The sequence below is a fragment of the Coffea arabica genome, chromosome 2e (genome assembly GCF_036785885.1).
Source record: "Coffea arabica cultivar ET-39 chromosome 2e, Coffea Arabica ET-39 HiFi, whole genome shotgun sequence".
NCBI classification, from domain to species: Eukaryota; Viridiplantae; Streptophyta; class Magnoliopsida; order Gentianales; family Rubiaceae; genus Coffea; species Coffea arabica.
In genome coordinates, this window is record NC_092313.1 from 28,214,659 (window position 1) to 28,237,931 (window position 23,273).

Sequence of the window (23,273 nt, forward strand, 5' to 3'; positions counted from 1 at the left end):
AATTGAAACAATATGCCACCAAAGTGACATCTATTGTGAAAATTAATTTATTTTGGAATATAACTAGTTGAGTACTTGTGATTTTGTGAATATTGATCGGACCAAAGGAAGGTCAATATTTAATAAAATTACATGTGCACTTGTGATAATAAACATATGATAATTATTCAAATTTTTACATGTGAATTATAAATTAACCCAAAGAAAAATTTATTTTTGGACATGTTATTATTGCCAGTGTTTATTACTGCGTCAGGATATCACTTAAAAATTAATATTTTTGTCCAAAAATAAAATATTAATGAAACATCGATATTTTGAGATGGAATTACTTTTATTTGAATTTATTATTATGGTGGTCTATGTGAGTTTGTTTTAATTATATTATGTTTTCTATTCAGTTACGAATGATTTTACAAATATTACCAACATCAATGATATTCCTATGCTGAATGGCACAAATTTTAAATCTTGAAAAAAAAAATCTCTTGATAGTATTTGGAGTAATGGATCTCGACTTTGTGTTAAGAGATGATTTTTCTCCACCTCTTACAGATTAGAGTACCTCTGATGAAAAGAAAGATAAGGAAAGGTGGGAGAGATCAAATTGCTGGTGTTTGATGATCATTAAAAAAATCGTTCCAGAAGCATTCAGAAGAACAATGTCAGAAACGACAGTAACCGCTAAAAAGTTCCTTCAAGACATTAAAAAAGGTTTGTCAAGAACGAAAAGATTGAAATTAGTACGCTCTTGATACACCTAGTTTCAATGAAATATAGTGGTAAAAGTAATATCAAAAAATATATCATGGAGATGTCTCATCTTGTTTCAAAATTAAATGCACTTAAATTGGTATTCTCTGTGAAGAGTTACTAATGCATTTGATTTTAATATCTCTTCCTACACAGTTTAGCTAGTTTAAGGTGAGTTACAACTGTCAAAAAAAGATTTAGCTTCTAAATGAGCTCATCTCACACTGTGTAGAAAAAGAGAAAAGGTTGAAGTAAGATCAGACAGAGAGTGCTCATCTGATCTCAATCACTAATAATAAAAGCAAGGAACTTAAGAGAAATAAGGATAAAAAAGCTGCAGGTACGGCACCACAAAAGAAATAACAAAAGAAATCAGTTGATCAGGAAAAGAATAGTTGTTTCTTCTGTGGAGCTGAAGGGTATAAAAAGAAGCATTGCACCAACTATCACATCAGCGTGTCTATGCAGGGTTATCTGAATTATCGAAAATCTAATGATAATGAAAAATATATCTACATGGGCGATGGCAAAACAGTTCAAATTGAGGTAACGAGGGTTTTTAGATTATTGTTAAAGATCAAATTTTATTTGGATCTTAATGAAACATTTGTTGTACCGTCTTTTCGATGGAATTTAATTTCTATTTTTACTTTGGACAAATTTGATTATTTTTGTTCATTTGAAAATGGAAAGTTTAAATTGTTTCATGATTCAAATTTGGTTGGTTTTGATTCTTTAATGCACTACGATATTCTATATTTAATTGATACAATTGTCTCATTTAATGGATCTCTGCATTTAAGTACTAGAGGAGTAAAGAGAAAATTAATCAATGAGAATTCAGCTGCATTGTGGCACAAGAGATTTTATCCATAAACCTGCAAATAAATGTTCAAGATGTTGTGTATAACATTTCCCCTTTCAAGTTTAGCATATTTCAGGAAAAATAATAAGAATAAATCTTATATACACTGACGGTATATGCACTATCAGCATTTGATTCATGACATGTGTGCAAAAATTAAATTTTAAATTCAAATTTTACATAGTTATCATTCATCCAACGCTAATAGTGTATACACTGTCAGTGTAGGAAAGATTAATCCAAATAATAATAAATGCAACTTTTCAAGATTTTTAGCACAAAAATGTTTTTATTTTTTTAAAAAATTGCTATATAGAATTGTTTATGGCCAAATCTGGATCGTTAATGAGTACCTTATATATTCCAAATAAGGCAAATTATCCATTTGGCTCTTGAACTTTTAGTTTAGGTAAAATTAAGCCCTCTAACTATTTGTAGTCAACTTTTAGCCCTCAAACTTGTAAAATTGGGAACTCGTGGCCCTTTTGGCTAATTTATCCGGTTTTGCAACTGGAAAGCCAAATCACACGAATGGCAGTATGCTTTAAAAAAGGACATTTTTGTCCGCATTTTCTAAACAAAAAATGAACAACTCTATCTTCTTCCCTTTCTCTTTTGGCATATATCTTGCCTAACCTCTCCCCGACAATCATCCACTCCAAGGAAAAATCACTCCATCCCTCCTCTCCTCCACCTCCTCCTCTGCTTCTACCCCCACCGCCTCCTAGGCAGGCCTCATCTCTTTCTGTTCCTACCAAGCAGCAGCACCCCCATCCCCACCTATTCCTCCACCACCCCACCACCTGTGCCATCGTGATTGCTACCGTTGCTCTTGCTTCTCCTCAGGATAATAAGCAACATGACCACAGGGATGATTTCTTTGTGAACTTGGGTCTGGCTGTGTGGACTCTAAGGGAAGACCTCCCTCTCCTCTTCACCAAAGACCTCAATTATGACATTTATAGGTACTCTTTTCCCTTTTCCACTTATTCTTTCAACTCATGCTTCCTTTGTAACTAAAATCTAGCCACACGTTTTGTGAATAAATATATAAAAACTGTATCAGCTGAATAATGGATTGGTAGCAAGTGCTCTAACTAAATTCCTTCCTTTTGGCAGTTCGGAAAAGCAGGGATGACATCACATTCGTGGACCCATTAAACACCTTCACTGGAATTGAAAAGTACAAAATGATCTTCTGGGCTTTGAGATTCCACGGCAGAATCTTGTTTAGGGAGATTTCACTTCAAGTACTTAGGATTTGGCAGCCGTCTGAGAATTTGATTCTGATCAGATGGAACTTGAGGGAAAGGGAAGAAGATGGAGTTGTTCACTTTTTGCTTAAAAGATACAGACAAAAATGCTCTTCTTTAAAGCATATCGCCATTCGTGTGATTTGGCTTTCCGGTTGCAAAACCAGATAAACTAGTCAAAAGGGCGATGGATTCCCAATTTTACAAGTTTGAGGACTAAAAATTGACTACAAATAGTTAGAGGGCTAAATTTTATCTAAACTAAAAGTTCAAGGGCCAAATGGATAATTTGCCCTTCCAAATACAACTTCAAATAATCTTTGTATCCCAATCACACTTATAAACGTGACAAAAGGCAAAAAGCTTCCAAACACACAGCTTCCAAATAGAGATTTGTTTTTGTAGTAAGAACCGCTAGTGTAATTTGAACAAATTTCAGAGAGCTTATTTTTAATTTAGTCAAAATGCCATTACAAACATGCAAATAGAGAAAATAACGGGCTCGAAGTGACTCATCACACACCAGCGACCGACAAAGGTACACCTCATCGGAAACCCGCACCGCGCTCACGATTGAATTAAATAAATTTAAAAATAAAATATCCAGAAATTAGAAAAATTCCAAGCTGGCATCTCCTCCACTCCCATAGACTTGTTCTGGTTCATCATCATCATCTTCTTCTTCTTCATTCTACCCGGCGAAGTCGACGTCGTCGTCGTCGTCGTCGTCGTTGTTTAGGTGTGGGATCCGAATCCGATCACCTCTTGTTTCAGTAATTTGTACTAATTCGATCCACTTTCAATTCCGCCCCCCGGCAGACGTCCAATTACAGCATCATTTTATCTCAGAATTGCCCCTCTAGATTTCTCATAGTTTTCAATCATGTCCCTGAATATGAAAACCCTCACTCAGGCCTTCGCCAAGGCCTCAGCAGCGATCGAGAAAACGGTCCAAACCACGGTCCAGGAAGTCACTGGCCTGCCCAAGCCCTTACAGGACTACGACTTGCTCTACCAGATCGGGTCCGCCGGCCCGGGACTCGCCTGGAAGCTATATTCTGCTAAGTCCCGTGACGGCCACGCGGTGTATCCCAACGTTTGTGTTTGGCTGCTTGACAAGAAGGCACTGTCGGAGGCGAGGCAGCGGGCCGGGCTTTCCAAGGCTGCGGAGGATGCGTTTTTGGAGGTTCTCAGGGCTGGTGCTTCCCGGTTGGTCAGGCTGAGGCATCCTGGGGTTGTGCATGTGGTCCACGGGCTTGATGAGAGTAAGAACGCAATGGCTATGGTTACTGAGCCTTTGTTTGCATCGGCCGCAAATGCTTTGGGGAATTTGGAGAATGTTGAGGAAGTGCCCAAGGAGCTCAAAGGAATGGTAATTGTTTGCTTTTGATGTAAATATTTTATTAGCATCATTAGGTGGATTCTCTTATGACTTGAGAATCATAAGAGAATCCACGTAGTGGAAGCAACTTATGCTGACGTGAGGATTTGATGTCTATTTCTACACTCCGTGGAAGCTAAATTTCAGTAATTTTCCACAGTATATGGCCAGAAGGCGATCTGTTTTTACCAACATTATGTATGTGTCGACATTTTAATGGTAGCATGATTCCTGAGCAGTGATATGCTGAGAAAAATGATAATAATGTATAGCAGTCCACTCAAAGGCCATCTTGTGTCTTGCCAAGTTGCTTTGAACATAGTGCCACGGCAAATGGTCACGCATTGTGTCTGGAATCAAAATTTTTTTTCCCCTTTGAGTACATTATGTTCTAGGGATGAAGTTTTTCAGGAGTTGTAGAATTGGTGCTGCCTTGAAATGAGTTATGTGAAAATATGCTAGACGAATTGTTTCTATTCTTATTAGATGAGGTGGTTTAAGTTATTTGGGTGACAAGATGGTATTTTTAGGTACAAGACTGAGCTCAAAAAGAGTACACTCTGAGGTCAGCTATGGGTGGGGTATCTGAGTTCTCTATTAATATAGTTACTACATGATGTTGAAAAGGAGAGATTGTGAAAATTAGGAATGAGATGAAAATGAAAACTGATCCAAGCATGTCAGATGAACTACCTTTTAGATACTTGGTCTGAAGATCACTATTGCCCTTTAAGAGTCTATGAGGCGACTAATTTATTTTGGTATTTAATTGGAAGGAAACCATTTTAAATGTTAATCGTAACATCATTCTGATTGAGTCCTATAATAATTACATTAGTAAGTTGTAAAAGAGGTGGACTAAAGATTTAATTGTGCAGAGAACTTAGTTGACTTGTCGATTTGTTAAAATGCACTTTTTTTTTTTTGCAGGTATGGCCACTCTTGATTAGTAGACTTTGTCTATCCATTTGTTTATCTGCGGCCTATAAGCTTACTGAAACCCCTCAACTAGACCATAAAATGTAGGCATTCTTCTGGAGTTGTTTAGGAAAAAATTGTAATCTTGGCATAGATTTTGGCAGAACTTGGAATTATATTTGTTAATAGCTTAGCAAAGATGGCAAATTTCTCATCGGTTTATATGATAGTTCAGAACTGCTTGGATCTTGAAGTCAGCCATGCGTCCTTACATGAATGGACTTTAGTTCATTATATGCAGCTAAGTGTAAATTATCCCAGATGATACACCAATCTTGCCTTGGTTTGTACTCTGGAAATAGCGTTGGATAACATGCAATACACCAACATAGTAAGAGGAATGAACTACAATGCTCTTTATTTGTTTTTAAGTATTTCTAGAAGTTAAAAAGAAGCCAATTACCGGTGAATGATAGTAACGGCAATGATATGGGACAGCTCACAGGGAAGATGCAGTTTACGTGTGAATGAACCATTGTACTAACAAAATAACTAAAGGAGGCACAAAGGAAAAGTGCTGATTTCAAAAACTTTATACAATGCACATTAATGTGTTATCTTGTTTAATATTTCTTCTCGAGTAAATTTGACAACTACCAGGTGTTTCCCCCTGGCCCTTTGTTTTTTCTTGGCGGACGGAGGAAGTGCATGCAATCTCCCTTTGCCTATTGCTGTGACTGATATACTCATAATGAGTTTACCTACTAGATTGCTAGATTATACAAAAGTCCGACTTCAATTCTGGATTCAAGATCTGGTTTTGTTTGGATTCATTCTGGAAAAAGGGAGATTAGAGTGCCTGACTCATATATGACTGATTTGTATGCTACAATCTTCTTGAAGTAGATAATGTATCGAGCCATGCTACTGAAGTTCTTCACTTTATCCAGTAATATATGGCTGCAAATAATTATGATTTTTGCAGTTTTCTGATAATCTCCTTATGTGCAGGAAATGAGATTATTGGAGGTGAAGCATGGTCTCCTACAAATTGCAGAAACTTTGGATTTTCTCCACAACAATGCTCATCTTATTCATCGGTCTATAGCACCTGAGGTAATTTTTTCTTCTTTCCATACTGTCTTTTCCAGTCAATATCATACTTGGCATTTTGCTTTTCTTTTTGTCCTTTCTAAAAGAAGAACCCTTTTTTTTTGTTTTGGGGGGTTGGAGGTCGACGCATCCTCTTTTCTGTTCCCTTATTTGGAGGAATAATGGGAAAAGATATGTATCCTTTCAAAATATTTGCTCATTCTGAGTTGGCACTTCTTTTTTTTTTTTTTTGTCTGGTTGATCTTGTAAGAGCAAGAGGAATGATTACTGAGTCTGTTTTCCCATGAAGTTTTAAAGAGAGGTTTGTGGTATATCTAATTCTCTTATTCATTTTAGTTGGTATTTTAGAGCCTTAAGCAGTAGTTTACATACAAAATGATAATTAAGCAGTAGTTAATCTAAAAATGTTTGTTTGTCCAATGCATGGTGTCTGGTAGTGAGATGCTAAATTGTGTAGTTCAGATTTTTCTGCTCATACTTGATTGGCTCCAATTGGTAGATAGCACCATGCGAGTCTGCAGAAGATGGGGCTTGTTACTGTGTTTCTCTTTTAATTCCTGGGTTGTCATCCTTCTAAAAATGTCCAGAGGAATCTTTTTCATGCTTACTCTTGTGCTAACCTCCTGCTTCTCTGCTTCTCTTGGTTTCGAGCCAAATGAAAAATCTGCTGATATCCATTGCTAGTGGCTACTTGACTCAATCTTAATAGCTTTCTAAGCACTGATATCTCTTCAAACTTCTAAAAATTTTCTTTTTGAGTCAGGAAGGTTGGGCGAGGATTGTTTTTGGTGTTTTTGAGGCAAGCATTAACTATCGCAAACATATTGTCTTATAAAGGATCAAGATAATTGATAATAGATTGCTTTGCTAAATATTGGCCTAAAGATGGTGTGTCATTGTTGCTTTAGTTGTTTTCATCATTCGTGCCTAAAGAGAGCAATAGATTCTATAAGAAGAATCATGCCGTCTTTTGCTTCTTATGCAATCCAGAAACCCTTTAGGTTCTTTTCAAGTTATGTGCATTATTTGATGTATTGCCTCTTTATCTGATATTGCAGACAATTTTAATCACATCTAATGGAGCTTGGAAGCTAGGTGGATTTGGTTTCACAATATCTACAGATCAATCATCCAGTGATTCAGCAAATTTGCAGGCTTTCCACTATGCTGTGAGTGTAAATTTTTAGATCCATTATGGAAACACTATACTTTTGCATTTGTATTTTTTTTTAGATCTTTTACTGCATCTCTGTTTTCTGAAATTGTATTTTGATTACATTTATCTGACCCCTATTTTATAAGTTGCTGTTCCAACATCTACTTCTTGAACTCTCATGGAAAACTGATACAGGAACTTTCGTCTGGTATGCTTTACTCTGAAAAGAGACTCTTGGCACATCCCCTATTTAAGGCTGGTTTCTTTTCACCGTAATAACATTAAGTCTTTGGAAGACAGGAGCAAAATACTGGGAGACCAAGAACTTTCTTGCATTGATGTTATGTACAAACAAAAAGCACATTTGGTTTTGCAAATTGTTTAATACCCGAGATTAAATTATTGTGATCACTACAAGAGAAGTTTTTCTTTTGTGATTGTAGGGCTTTGTTGGTAAGAAGAATAGGCTCGTTACTTTCATAATGTCTGAGATTCTATTGTAGTAGCATCATTGTCTCGAGTTGTGGACTAGATTTTACAGGTAGTGCATCTGATATGGGTTGGGATTAATTGTTGGGAAAAGTTTTGAGTGCAAAGTCTTTTTCTAGAAGGGACATTTTGGATTTGGAGTGAGAGAGTGAATTTCAAGTTTGGAGAATGGTCATGAAAGTGGATTATGCTTCTTTCTAGGTTGATATGCGCAAGGAATATGAAGAGGAATGGTGTATAATTTTTTTTTTTATATATAACTTTTGGGATGGGCTTATGTTGTTATGGAGTTCCATAGCTGGAGAAGTAGAGGAAACTGCATGACCGGAATAAAACTTATAAGAGGCATGGCAGAAAAACAAGAAGTAAAAGTTATGTTTCAATCTCTGGTTAAAAGGATCTTAGAGGCCAGTTTCAACTTAAAGTTCTTTAATGCTCCCTTTTCGAGTTGTTGACTTGTCGTCTCTCTATGAGCAGGAGGAGAGGCCAAAGTTGATTGCAATTTCCTTCCAATCCTTTACTAAGTTTGAACTGAGTATCTAGAGTAATACTAAAACAATACATAGACAAAAATCTGATTTCCTCGTGTATAACATGTTGTATCATCTCTGTTTAGGAGGATTCCAGAGGCCAGGTTCAAACTTTAAGTCCTTCCATATTTCCTACTCGAGTTGTTGTCTATCTATTCTATCTTGATATATGGTTTAGCAACAGTTCTGAATTGATTGGAAGAGGATTAATATATTTAGTTCAGTTCTTCTCTTTCTGTTTTTCTTGGTAGTTTTACTATCTTGCTGTGTATTTAAGCAGATGGCCTTAACTTCTAATTGCAATAGCATTGTAATCTTCCAGTTTTGTCTATAAGTTGCTCTGCACAGAATAAATTGTTACATATGGCTGAAGAAAGTTTTGAAAGGATTGTTTCTATTGTATTTGTATGCTCTGTCTCTTTGTTCTGGAGATGTGCAACACCTTCAGCATCAAAATTTTTGCCGCAGTTGATTGGAGTTTTATTAACTGGTCTATTGGATTCTATCTGGAACTACTTCTGACTAAGGCTCTAACTAGTCCGCTAATATAATTCTTTGACAGGAATATGATGTTGAAGATTCTATTTGCCCCTTCAGCCAGCACTGGACTACACTGCTCCTGAACTTGTTCGAAGTAAAACATCTACAGTTGGATCTGCCTCTGATATCTTCAGTTTTGCATGTCTTGCCTACCATTTGGTTGCTCGAAAACCGTTGTTTAATTGTCACAACAATGTCAAAATGGTATTTATCTAATATTTCCTGGCACAATGATTCGCAAAATTTATGGTTGGAGTAGGAGATTTTAGATTGTAGCAATGAATTGCTGTATGGTTATAAGATGATAACATTATGACTAAAATATATACTCTGCTAAAATGAATAATAGTCTGGTTAATTGGTCTCTTGAATGAGAAGTACAGTTGTTTTCCTGTTCTGTTGGATTATTCATTGCTGCCTCAAAATAGTGTGTATCTTTATTATAGATGTGTTCATATGTTTAATTTACATGGTAATAGCTTATGTGACTTTTTATACTAATGTCCCTATGCAACTCGAGTGCAGTACATGAATAGTTTGACATACTTATCCAGTGAGGCTTTCTCGTCAATACCGCGGGACTTGGTTTCGGACTTGCAAAGGATGCTTTCTTCTAACGAGGCTTTGAGACCAACAGCAATGGACTTTACAGGTAAGGATGTGAGACTATCTTCGCACACATATGCTTTGGTGATATTGTATGAGATGAACATCTGGGAAGTAGCATTTTGAGAGAATTCCTGTCCTAGTTTTCTTTGAAGCTTTTATGTTTTTGTTTTTGATGGTTGGGGTAGGGTGAAGATGGCAGATACTCCTCTATAGTATTTTAACAAGAAAGAGAAACACATTCTCTAAATAATTGTAGGATGTGAAAATAGATGGAGAGCATCTGGAATGTGGTAGTAAAATGGTCTTTTTGTCTTTGTGGTTGTAAGTTAAGGAGGCTTTGGACTAGCAATTTAACTATTGTTTAGAGGAGGCTTTGTGGTTTGTGAGCGTGGGTAATGTTGAATAGCTTTACTTCTGTTCTTATTGTGTTTAGGATTTTTATTAAGGTGTATCTTGTTATTCTATATAACCAAATGCACATTCTTTCTTTGCAGGGTCACCTTTTTTTCATAATGACACTAGGTTGCGTGCACTTCGTTTCCTGGATCACATGCTTGTATGCTTTTTTATATTAGTTTGACAGCCAGAAGAGGCTTAGCAAGGACAATTATTTTTTGTATTAGAATGTTATGGAACCTTGAGTATTCCTACTCAAACTCTGCTTGATTGCAGGAAAGGGATAACATGCAGAAGACCGAGTTTCTAAAAGCATTATCAGACATGTGGAAAGATTTTGATCCGCGTGTCTTGCGGTATAAGGTTTGTTTTTCTGCTTCCTTTTGTGTAATATGACTTTATAATGTTGTCTGACATACCTCTTTGAGCTGTATGTGCTTTTATATTTTTTACAGAACCAAAGAACTAGATGATTGCAGGAATAATTGATTTCATGATGTCTGAAGTCCCTTTTAGATGATTCTACAGTGATTTTGGATATTTAACCAAGTTGACTCCTGGTTACCTTGTTTTACTGTCTATTTAGACTCCAAGACATCGCATGAAACCCTTCTCTTGCCTTAACATCTCTGATAGTGCCCCCACAGATAAAAGAGGAGAAATGGAAAAAGAGAAAAGAGTTAGTAAATAGGGTATTGTTAAGCAGCGAGTCATACCAATGTTGGACATGGATGAGACATTTTAATTCCTTCTGCTGTGGAAAGAGTTTTAATGAGATGGCTCTTATCCTGATGATCTTTGCAGGTACTTCCACCACTTTGTGCTGAGCTTCGGAATCTGGTCATGCAGCCAATGATACTTCCCATGGTTCTTACAATAGCAGAGTCTCAGGTACCATTGATACTAATGCCTGCAAATCTTGATCCATATGCCCATGTTCAATGACAAAATAAGGAGCCTTCATTTTTGAGCCTGAACTTGAACATGGCCAAACAGTTGACTTTTGCCAGTGTTTTTTGTGTTCCCCATGTTGCCAGCTATGTTAAATCTTCTGCCGTTCGCTGTGAAAGATGTTAAGCTACATTTTATTCTTATTTCTTTTTATATTTCAAGTAAAATATTGATAGAGATTCATATGGTTTATCACATTGATAAGATAAGCTTCTCAGTGCCATGCTGTCAACAAGTTCAGATCTGGAAGGTTTTGAGATTTATGAAAAAGTTGGACTTCATTAAACAGAATGGCAGGATAGTCTAGGATTAGTTGTTGAAAAAAAGTCATAGTATTCAAGGAACAAAGTTAAAAGTCTCTTTGCAGTCCTTTAGTCATGCATGATTCAACCAAATTGGTTTCCAGAAAGATTAATTGAGGGAAGACTCTAGCATGTGCAATGTAAAGAATTTCACTTGCACTCTTCACAAAGGCTATAGCATTTCCTGCAATGGTTGGCATAAGCTCTCACAGGCAAGTTTGAAATGAGTTTCTTTTGGTTTGATATGTCATATGGATGAAAGAAATGATAAAATTGAGGACCTTCCAAGAATGCTGTTTCTGGATATCATGTTCAGGTTTTTCTGCCAATGAAGCAAAACATCTTAACAAAATCGATTATTTGAAGACATATGTTAACTCAGTCTACTCCAGACCAATGGGCTCTGGTTGATGTGATTTCTCCTACTTCTATTTTTGATCAAGATATGTTGTGCAGTACCATTTTGAAACGCTTATAATTTATGAAATTAACAATGATATTGTGGCATTATGAAACTTTTTTGTTTTATTAGCCTCAGGTTCTGATTGCTGGGTCATAGAGAAATGATTATCTTGCTTGTTCATGTGGACCATCTTATGATATTGTCTGATAAATGTGAAGTTTGGTAGGAGATAATTATGAAACTTGCATATCACATAATTTGTAGATTTATGCGTATAAGAATTTTGCAGGACAAAAATGATTTTGAGCTGTCTACTCTTCCAGCTCTTCTTCCTGTCCTAAATACTGCTGCAGGTGAGACATTGTTGCTACTTGTGAAGCATGCCAAGCTTATTATCAATAAGGTAACAGAGATAGCTTTGAAGAACTTCTGCTAATGCAAGAAATTGCTTTTGGATGTATTGTTTTTCTTTTGGTCAATGCCTTTACATTTTCTTTTTGTTAATTTCTTATCATAGAATTTTTTCCTTTTAGGTTCATATTAACTTAATGATTAGGAGATAAATCTGATTTGTTTAGTAAAATGTCTTAAATTCGTATGCAGAAATTGGTAATTAACTAATTGTTCTTGGGAATCTATATTAGTTGTAAGAGTGGTTCACTTTATGGTAGCTCTTTGTGATTTTTATGTATTAGTCAATTAAAGGATACTGTCATATTTGTTTGTTTAGTTAGAACTTGATGAGCCCTTGCCTGTGAAAAATTTTAGTTTGTCTGAACTAGTTCTGTTATGCCATTTAATGTACAAATGGCTATTATCTGTTTTGAAGTGTTAGTTTTGAGGTTCAGAAAAAGTGACAATTTAAACTCACTGCAGCAGGCTTCACCCGAAAAGATAATCAAGCTGTAGGAGTTGGTCATTCTTTGTGTACTTGTAGATTTACATACAAGGAAAAAAAAATCAAGCTGTGGGAAAAGGGGAAAAGATCAAGCTGTGGGAGTCGGTCATTTTTTGTGTACTCGTAGGTTTACATACAGAAAACTTGAAGTTCAGTTCCTATTCCCGTCACTCCTGACACCACTCAATTAAAGTTGTTGTCTTTGCTGGGATTGTTTTATGTCATGGTGTTGAATAATTTTCCTAGAAGCATGGATTGATTACTTGGTAGTTGGTATGGAATTCGGGGTATTGATGCAATTGCTGTAAGTTTTCTTAGTGAGCATTAAGGTGCTGCTTTAACTTGCCTAATTGGACTTGTTTAAGTGGATGGATTAGTCTGGTGAATTATCTTCATTTCTCCTAATCCTTTTTGGGGAGTGTCTGAATAATATTTAGTCCAGTGATGAAATGGGCGTTGATTATCAGATGTGGAGTTATTCTCAAAGCATTGAACCCTTGTAGTTTTACATGCAAAAGCTATTTTGGTCTTTCATTTTTGCTTATAATTCTGTTTTATCTGTCTATGATGTAATGAAAATTTCCAAGAAACTCCTTCCAGTAGCTGCATTGTGATTGTAGTGCTTTCTGGTCGTTGGTTTATATATACTTTTAGGTGTCCGCTAATAAAGTTTGACTTGGCTATGGTGTCTTAAACTATGACTAGGAACATGTAATAATAAATTCTAGGTGAGGTGGCTTTGGAAGGGATTTGAAATGTAGCTCTCCAGTACATTAGAATTCATAAATGGTAATTTTCCAAATGGTGTGATGGGAAAGCCTTATCCTGCCTTTCAAGAGTGAATCCAATTTTGGGACTATTACTATTAATGTCTAGACTGGAAAATTTGAAATGAAAGTATTTTGGTGAGAGGATTTTATTCTCGAAAGTAGTTGTTTCTGTTCCATATTCATTTTTAAATGAGAAGAAGATACTGTGAGAAATTTAGTTGAACTAATTACAATTAAAATGCTTTCCACTTGCAGTTTTGGTTTATTGTTGGTTTGGATAACCATTGTGTTTTAAACTGTGTTTATTTCTTTGCCTTGTTATTAAGCTGCTAAGTAGTTAAAAGATGGGTTATGACCATGGCTTATACTCATTTAACTAGCAATTTTTACATGTTTTATCAGGCTAGTCATGAGCACTTGATTTCCCATGTTCTACCGATGCTTGTTCGAGCTTATGATGACACTGATGCTCGTATGCAAGAGGAAGTTCTGAAAAAGACTGTATTGCTTGTTAAGCAGCTGGGTGTTCAGGTAATTGGCAAGTGCATGGCTATTCTTATTATTTTAGTGTGTATTAGCTTAGTGCTTCTCAGGACCCCTTTTGCTTGTCAATTTGGATATTCATGTGTATCTTTTGCAGTAGCAAACTCGTATTATGTTGTTGTCATATAATTTCCAGTTTTAGCCTGATGTCTTGGTCCTCTAATAATTTCTTAACGAATCATAGCCTTTAAATGGCAAGATTTCTGAAGTGTTTTCGTTTCTATTCTTGCACTGACGATTAGTAAGTGGTGAGCTCTGTGAATATTAGGCTTAATGATAAGTTTTCTCGATTGTTCAGGAGGATATAATTGGTTTGGTGTGAAGAGGTAAATGTCTCACTTGTTACAGGATAGTGTACTCGTACGTCTTCTTGAAGTCCATATTTTCTGGATATTTGCTTCTTAGAGATAATATGTGATTCAGCCCTGGATATTCTTGAACCGCCGTCATATGACTAAAACTGCAATTATTTTTTTTTTAACAAGATTTGGGCTTAAATTAGGCTATACTGCCTATACCGACCACGACTTAGGAACAAAGCTTTTTGGTTTCAAAAGAAGATGCCCTCCCTAACTTACCCTACTCCTCCCGCGGCCTCCTCTGGTTCTGTCGTTTGGTCTCTCTCTCTCTCTCTCACCTTTCCCGCAGGAAGTCTCCAATCGCTCAAAAGTCCAATTGGCCACCGGCAATTTCTCTTCCTTCCTTTACTCTCCTCTTCTTTCTGCTGCTACTGGCGTACCACCAAAACACCAAGTTTTCAGCTGCGATATTGGGCTGATCTAGATTGTGTTTGTTACCAAATTTAGCATCCGTTTCTTACTTAATTCAGGTAATTAACCATTAGCTGCACACTAACTTGGACAACATCCAGATTAGCATTAGATTGTTATTGAATTTATTGGGCTGCTATCTCTCTCTTGCTTATTTGCTGTCTAGTTGCATTTGTCATTTTTTTTCTTCTTTTTTGAGTGGATCAAGCCTGTAACTTCATTTACCTGTCTGGGTTTTCTGTATACTTTTTACTATTCAAGAAAATTGATTCCTTTACTTAATTTTGTAGAACCCCACTTGCATTTAGTAAATTTGAGTCGCAATTTCCAAGCACTGCACGCTAATTTGATCAAAGATTGCATTTTGTTGAAGTGTTTTTTTTATGTGACAAGTGTAATATGCATTTTGAACTCAAATTTTGCCTTGTAATTGTGGTACAATGTGATTTTCAAATTAAAGAAAGAAAAATGATCTTTTCCCTAAGAAGAAAATCGTTGCTTAAGTGGCTGATAGATGCATTTTAATGCATTTTCCTCTTGTTTTCTTCTTCTGCCCCTTTTCTTTCAGCCACCTTCAACTGTATACATGTCGGCACTTGCAGTCATAGAAAGACTGCAGATGGAGATGGTGCCAGATACCGAAGCATTTATGAAGTTTGCATTCCACCAAGCAAAGCTTGCTTTAGATAGCCTTGAAGTTCCTGTTGGCTGTGTCATTGTGGATGAAGGGAATAATATTATTGCCTCTGGAAGAAATCGAACCACTGAGAGCCGAAATGCTACGAGGCATGCAGAGATGGAAGCCATTGATGTGCTTCTGGACCAGTGGCGAGAAACTGGACTTTCAAAGGTTCAAGCTGCTGAAAAGTTTTCAAACTGCACCCTTTATGTCACATGCGAGCCGTGCATTATGTGTGCTGCAGCCTTATCAATGCTTGGTATAAAACAAGTGTATTATGGCTGTGCAAATGATAAATTTGGAGGCTGTGGATCGATATTGTCACTGCATTCTGGAGATCATTCGAGGAAGGGTTTCAAGTGTCAAGGAGGAATAATAGCATCAGAGGCAGTCTCTCTTCTACGGGCTTTCTATGAGCAGGATAATCCCAATGCTCCTAGACCTCATAGACCACTGAGTCAATCGATTTAGGACTATAGATTCTCTGATTTAGGTCAATGAAAGTGACTGACCCTTTGTTGCTCCTACAACGATGCCTCTGTAATCATTCATTATTAAGAGATCTGTTAGTGAAATAAGTGTTGCATCAGTAAGCTTCGAAGTAAGGCCTTATCTATCTTCCCCACAAATTTTTAATTGCCTTCTAAATCTGTCTTTTGAAGTTTTCGTTCGACATTTGTAACCAAGTAGTTTCGCAGCTAAAAAACCTACAATCCAGAATCCGACATGTAATGAGTTGTAGAATTATGGTAGACTTTGTGACAGGTAAGGGAAGAAGCCCCAAACTGGGGTGATTGACGTTGGCAAGAACAAAAAAATTGTGCCAAAAATGAACAAATTTGTGTTATTGGTTCATTCTTTTTCCCCCTTTTCGTTAAATGCACGAAGCCCTCCTTAAATTTATACCTAAATGCTGTTTAATAATTTTTAGACACTTAACTTTATACCTAAATGTTCCCTCAAAAAACACACTTTATACCTAAATGATATATACATTTATATATTTGATGAAATGTACCGTTGTTATGTTAGTTACCTTTATCCCCTTTGTTTACTTTTCATTTCTTTTCTTTTTATCTCCCTTCTCTCATGCTACTTTTCATATTATCTACAAGCAACTGTGCATTTTAGTGTGAAGGTCAATACTTAATACTACATTATATGATGAACGAGCTACAACTATAAACCAAAGCAGCACGCCTGAGAATTTCTGGTATAGCTCTCTAGAGATTGTTTCAAAGGTGAAAACAACCAATAAGAACATCAAAAATTTTCATGGTCCGAAGATTATTATACAAATCATAAAAAGAATCAGTGATCAAATCTTTAATGAAATCAAGCAATAATTATAATAATTTAAAGTAAGGCTCAAGTCTATCAGCAAAGTTAGGCAGAGATGAGAGTACTACCATGGCTGCAGACCCAATTGCATTTGAAGGGGAGAATGATCATCAAATGTCATCAGGGTTGCCTTGTCAAGATACGGCAATCAACTTAAAGCCTGAAATACATCTAAAAAAACCAAAATTGTATCATCATAGCCCAATTACGAATAAAATAAGTTAGTATATTTATAACTTTCATCTGCTATAATACTCCAGCCAAAAAGCTATACCCTTTTCCAAAAAAATTACCATCCATCCTCGTAATAACCTAGCAAGAAACAATAGGAAACATGAAGAAATATTCAGATCAAAGGAAAAATTAAGAGAAAATTGCTCATGAATAGACACATCTATGCAAAAAAAAAAAATGAAAGGATAAACCAATATACACCCTTCAGGAAGTGTCAAATTGGGAAATTCTTGACAACATTAGTTCAGATTTAAAAAAAAAACTTAAAATTTGAATGGCCCTGCAAATTGTCAAAATCTTAAAACAAAGAAGTGACTATTGAACTCCTTTTGCACCCTTAAATAATTCTTTGGAATTGCTGACGTGAAATTGACTTTCCTAAATCATAGTTATGTTTGTCCTATAGAACCCATTTAAACTTTGGAATTCTAGGTTAATGAAATGCATTGGAGAATTAGTACTGGCTATAAAGTATAACAAACCGTTCTAACTCTCTAACAAAGATTATTAATTGCTGTACAATCCTACTTATATGAACATTAATCATGAAAAAGTGTAAGAGAAAATGGTAGCAAAGACATAAGATGATAGGAAATTTCACTGATGAAGAGCTATGCTTTACCTATCTTATTTTGGTTTGCATACAGTCCAGAGGCTTAAGATCTTCCAAAAAATTTTCAGATTCGCAAGGAAAAGACACACAAAGGACCAAACTTTAAAAAAGTTATGGGAAAAATGATCATCTGTAAAATGAAAAGGAAAAAGAAAACCACGACCTCCAGTGGTAATGTCTTTCACAATCCAATAAGTCTATGATTGGGTAAAACTCATTCAGTTCTTTGTACAATACAATAGCACCAAAATTTGAAGTGTTTTTTGCAACATGATCATAGTATGTATAGAGAACGAAGGGGGAAATGTCAAAGCTGTTTCAAAAATAAATATCATACATATCTGAGATAATTCAAAAGGTATCCACCATTTGACAATAGTGCATTAGCAGCATGCAAATAATTAAGGACCTAAGGCTGAAATTAAAGAACCACTCTATCCAATAGTGACCATTCTTCAATCAAAAAGCCACAAAAAAAGGAAAATATAACATTTTTAACTTAAAAATTTTACTATTCCACGAATTGGTTTTAGAATGATTGAATCTTGATTTGGCCACTTCTTTAATATAGTAAAGTATGTTAATAACATAACCAAAGTACAAAAAAAAAAAGCAGATAATTTAAGAAAATAGGATCTGAATGCAAACGAATCCTAACATCTTCTTGTTATTTCAGCTGCAAAAAATTAACTATACTTTTTCAACAAATGAAGAAATTGGAAAGACCAACATATCATACCAAATTTTTGATTGCCTACAAAGATTGAAACCATTTTAGGGACTAGTAAATCTGCTATCATTTAGGCTGTATTCTCAAAATGTTATCCCCAGTAGATGATTACAAGCCAATCTTAGCTTCTCAGAACCAAATCAACAGGAATTTTATTAAAAAAAAAAAACTGGCATTTTTGTAAACTAAAATAAATAAATGATATTCTTGTAAAAGAAAAAGAAAGGCAAAATCTTTGCAAATACGCAAGGAAGAGGTCTTTAAAACAAGTATCTAAATTAGTAGGGCTCCATTATCACTTACAGTGCTATTGGCCGTTAGTCAAAGAAAACCCAGAAACTAAGAACACACAAAATTTTCTTGTCAAGGATTCACAATAGAAAACCTAGAAATTTACAACCAAAACTTAATTTACCAAAATTAAACATGAAATTTACCAACTTTTCCCACCTGCAATCACAAAAACAAAAAAAGGTCAAGTTCAGGTCAAATAAGTAAAAGGAGAAAACAACATGAACAGAAAATTTAATGAAAGAAAAATCTCAAAATATTCAGATTCAAAACCTAAAAGAATTTCAGATTTGTCTCTTCCACTTGCTCATCACATACATGAATAGAAAAAGGGTGAACGAAGAAGAGGATTTTGACAAAAAATCCAAATTGCAGCAGGAGTGAGTACCTACCACTATCCAAGTCAACTTCATCGGTCGCTCTCTCTGTAGAGGCTTTTTCTCTCTCTTGGGAAGAGAGCTCCTTTCCCCTTGGTGGGAACTCCAAACTTTTGAAAAATTTCAGGCTACCAATGAACAAAGCTCAAAAGTTTGAATCTGAACTAAAAGCCAGATTCTAAATTTGTGTGCAAGTCGGATTCTCAAAGCCAGATTCTAAGTTTGCGTGCAAGGTTGATTCTCAAAGCCAAGATTTACACGTACATTCGCATAATAGCCTCCAGTAAGAAGCAACATTATGGATGTCATGAAGTTGGTGCTGGTCGGAGGATAAGGGGAGAAAGACGCAAAAACAAAACAAAAGAAAAAGACAAAGTACTTCGATGGGTGAAATTCCTAAGCAGCTGGTCGGGAATTCCATCATCTTTATTATAAGGAAGAAGACTTGTTCAGGTAGTTTAACTGTCCTTGCTCTTGCTTAGTGATTTTTTTTTTTTTTTTCATTCCTACGTTCGTAGCTCCAGTTTAGTGTGTTTTCCTGGTTTGGCTGTTTGTCTCTTTTTCTCCATAGAGCTAGGGGATTAGTGTGGGTCTTGTGGTAAGAGTCTAGGTTCCTTCTGTCTTCTTCCTGTTGATTCATGGAGGAGGAGTTGGTTGAGGTTCTGCAGAAATTTGCCCTCTCTGAGAAGGAAGTGGGTAGCACTCTTTTAGATCTGGGGGACTTAGATGAAGGAATCACAGAATGCCAGGGTAGTGTCATAGGCAAAATAAGAGGGGAGAAAATAGTTAATTTTACAGGGGTTAAAAATTTTGTCACTGTGGCTTGGAGCTATCCTAAAGGCCTTAAAGTGGCAGAATTAGGACCTAATGTTTTCCAGTTTACTATTCCTGATTCTAAGGATAAGGAGAGAATTGTAGAGGGGGGCCCGTGGATTATAGACAATCAGATTTTAGTGCTTAGGCATTGGAAGATTGGGATTGAGGAGGATGAAGATGCTTTTAGTTTAGCTCAGGTTTGGGTGCAAGTGTGGAACCTTCCCATCCACTGCCTATCTAAGGCAGTTGGGAAGAAAGTGGGAACTATATTTAATGAGGTCAAGGATGTGTTAATTCCTCAGACTGGAGGGAAGGAAGGGAAGCATATGAAACTTTTAGTGGTGGTAGATATAAAGCAACCTTTATTGAGAGGAACCATGGTGCAGATCAATGGGATGGGCAAATGGTTGTCATTCAAATATGAGAAGTGCCCTGACTTTTGCTATAGTTGTGGGGTCATTGGACATTGTGAAAATAATTGTAAGTCCCCTGTGATGGTGAAAAAGGGACAATATCAGAACCAATATGGACCGTGGATGAGGGTGTTTGGGGGTAGAAGCTCTCCTCAGAAAGAGGGGAGTTCAAAAATCTGGACACCTCATAGACAGGTCTGGAAGGTGAGAAATGGGGAGATGATCAGGGTCGAGGAGTTAGAGAGACAGGAAAAGGAAGCTGACTTACTTCTAGCTAAGGAAGGCAGTAGGTCAGATGAGGTTATGGTGAAAGAGTTACAACAACCTTGGGTGGAGAAAAGTGGTTTAACTGATGTTGAAAAGGGGAGAATAGGGAGGATAATACCAAATTGGAGCGCTGATAAGGAAGTAGAGAAGGAGGAAGGGAGGCAAGAAAGTAGGAATATAAGTACTGAAATGAATGAGGAGAGATCAGAGGAGATTAGATATACTGGTCTAGCAGATAATGGAGGTACTAAGGAAGGACTGGAGGTCCAAGAGGCCACAGGAAAGGAAATGATACAAGAGTTTGAGAGGGGCGAAGGAGGGGAAGAAGGAGTACAAGGCAGACTTAGGGGTGGAGGGGAGCTAGATTGTATGGAAACTGATGAGAGTTTCAGTAAAGAAAATCAAGGGGGCCCCAGGAAAGAAGGGAAGAGATTCAGGAGACTGCATTCTAATCCAGGAATGTTAAGGATTCCTCTGAAGGAGATTAATGGTATCAAAAGGAAATTTCAACTGAGGGATGAAGATATGGAAGAGGGGGGGACCAGGTTCACTTTGATAAAAGACAGAGAGGAGACAAGAGGGGGAAGACTATGTAGGGATTGAAGGGGGAGGGATCAGCCCGCACTGGTCCCCAAAGGACCAATGAGAGCTATGGTGTGGAATTGTCAAGGTGCAGGGAGCCCCTTGACAATTCCCCACCTGAGGGAGGTTAACAACCTCCTCTCCCTCAACTTGATCTTTTTGAGTGAAACGAAGAACAAGGCTAAGTATATGGAGAAGGTGAAAAGGATTTTGAATTTTGACTATTGTTTTGTGGTAGAGGCTATGAATAAATCTGGAGGCATGAGTGTGATGTGGAAGGAGGATACTAAGGTTAAAGATATTAAACATTCTGCCTTTACCATAGAAGTGTTGCTAGAGGATGAGGAAGTGAAAGAGGAGTGGTGGTTGGTAGGGATTTATGCGAGCTGTGATAAACAGGTGAGAAAAGGGCAATGGGATGTTATTAGCAGGAGGAAAGTTTTGTGGGGGGAGAACTGGGTAATTATGGGGGATTTTAATGACCTTTGTTCTAATGAGGAGAAGTGGGGGGACAGGATTAGAAAGGAATGGAGTTTCCTGGACTTTAGGCAATTTATCCAGGAGAATCATCTGTTGGACATTGGGTTTGAAGGTAACCCCTGGACCTGGTGTAATCAGTGGCAGGATGGTGAGATAAGACAAAGGCTGGATAGGGGGCTTAGCAGTGGAGGGTGGAGTGCTCTGTTTGAACAACCTAAGTGCATTCATGTTGAAAGTCTAGCTTCTGATCATAGCATGTTGATCCTGGACACTAAACCAGGGGAAAGGAAGAAGAGGAAGAGGTTTTTCTTTGATAAGAGATGGGTCCAGAGAGAAGGGGTGGGGGAGGTGATTAAGAAGGCTTGGGAGGAGGAGGTTAGGGGTTCTAGAATGTTTAGGGTAGTTCATAAGATCAAGAGTTGTAGAGTGGCTCTGCTGAAGTGGAGGAATGGTTTTGAGGAAAACTCTAAGAACAGGATCTCGACCTTGAAACAAATGCTGTTGGAGGAGAAAGGATCTGATGCTGAAGGAAGGAAAGGAAGAATTGCTGGTTTGAAGAACCAGTTAGTTAGAGCGTACAGAGAGGAGGAGCAATACTGGAGTCAGAAAGTTAGGATTAATTGGTTACAGGAAGGAGATAAGAATTCTAAATATTTCCATGCAGTGGTGAAGGGGAGAAGGAAAAGAAATAAGATAGGGCATTTGCAGAGGGAGGATGGGTCTTGGACCACTGATGACAAGGAGATAGCTGATGAGATTGCTAGTTATTATAGACAGCTCTTTAGGTCTACTAGGACTGAGGGTCTAGAGGAGGTTCTGGGAGGTATCCAAAGAACTATTACTGACCAGATCAATGTTAATCTAACTAGGCCTGTGGAGGAGAATGAGATAAAGGCAGCAGTCTTCACCATGAATCCTAACAAGGCACCAGGGCCTGATGGGATGACACCACTCTTTTTCCAAAAATTCTGGGCTACCATTAAGGAAGAGGTGGTGAAAGCAATCTCAGCTTTTTTCCAATCAGGGCATATGCTCAAATCTCTGAACCACACCATTATATCCCTCATCCCTAAGGTGGATCTACCTATTGATCTGAAACAATATAGGCCAATCAGCCTTTGCAATGTCCTTTATAAAGTTATTTCCAAAATCTTAGCAAATAGGTTAAAACCTGTTTTGGAACTCTGTATCAGTAAAAACCAATCAGCTTTCATCCCAAATAGACAGATTCTGGATAATATAATCATTTCCCATGAATGCCTTCACTTTCTTAAAAACAAGAGGCAAGGTAAGGATGGCTATACTGCAATCAAGCTGGACATGTCTAAGGCCTATGATCGAGTTGAATGGGATTATCTGCAAGCTGTGATGGAAAAAATGGGGTTTAACCAGGTGTGGGTAGGGTGGATTATGGAGTGCATTAAGTCTGTCTCATACTCCTTCAGTATAAATGGAGAGACCAAGGAATATGTGATCCCTTCTAGAGGTATCAGGCAAGGTGACCCTCTGTCACCTTACCTGTTCTTATTGTGTTCTGAAGGGCTCTCTAATTTGCTAAGGAATGCAGTTAGACAGGGTCTGCTAAGTGGATTAAGGATCAGTAAGCATGGACCTGCAATAACTCATTTATTTTTTGCTGATGACACTCCGATCTTCTGTAAAGCTAAGGGGACAGAAACAAGGAAGTTAAAAGACATTCTGGATCAATATGAAAGAGGGTCTGGCCAGGTGATAAATTTGGACAAATCCTCTATCTGTTTTAGTAAGAATACAAAGGAAAGGGACAAAGAGGATTCCTGCGTGTCACTAG

General features: G+C 37.0%; 1 long non-coding RNA gene and 1 pseudogene across 1 annotated transcript; both read left to right on the forward strand.

Annotated features, from left to right (window-relative positions):
• Nucleotides 1-2,443: 2,443 nt before the first annotated feature.
• On the forward strand, nucleotides 2,444-2,996 carry LOC140036959 (uncharacterized). Its single transcript, XR_011840592.1, has 2 exons — nucleotides 2,444-2,583; nucleotides 2,738-2,996. It is a non-coding gene; the product is annotated as an uncharacterized lncRNA (long non-coding RNA).
• Nucleotides 2,997-3,069: 73 nt separating this feature from the next.
• LOC113732278 (SCY1-like protein 2 A) lies at nucleotides 3,070-15,924 on the forward strand (annotated as a pseudogene).
• The last annotated feature ends 7,349 nt before the right edge of the window (nucleotides 15,925-23,273 follow it).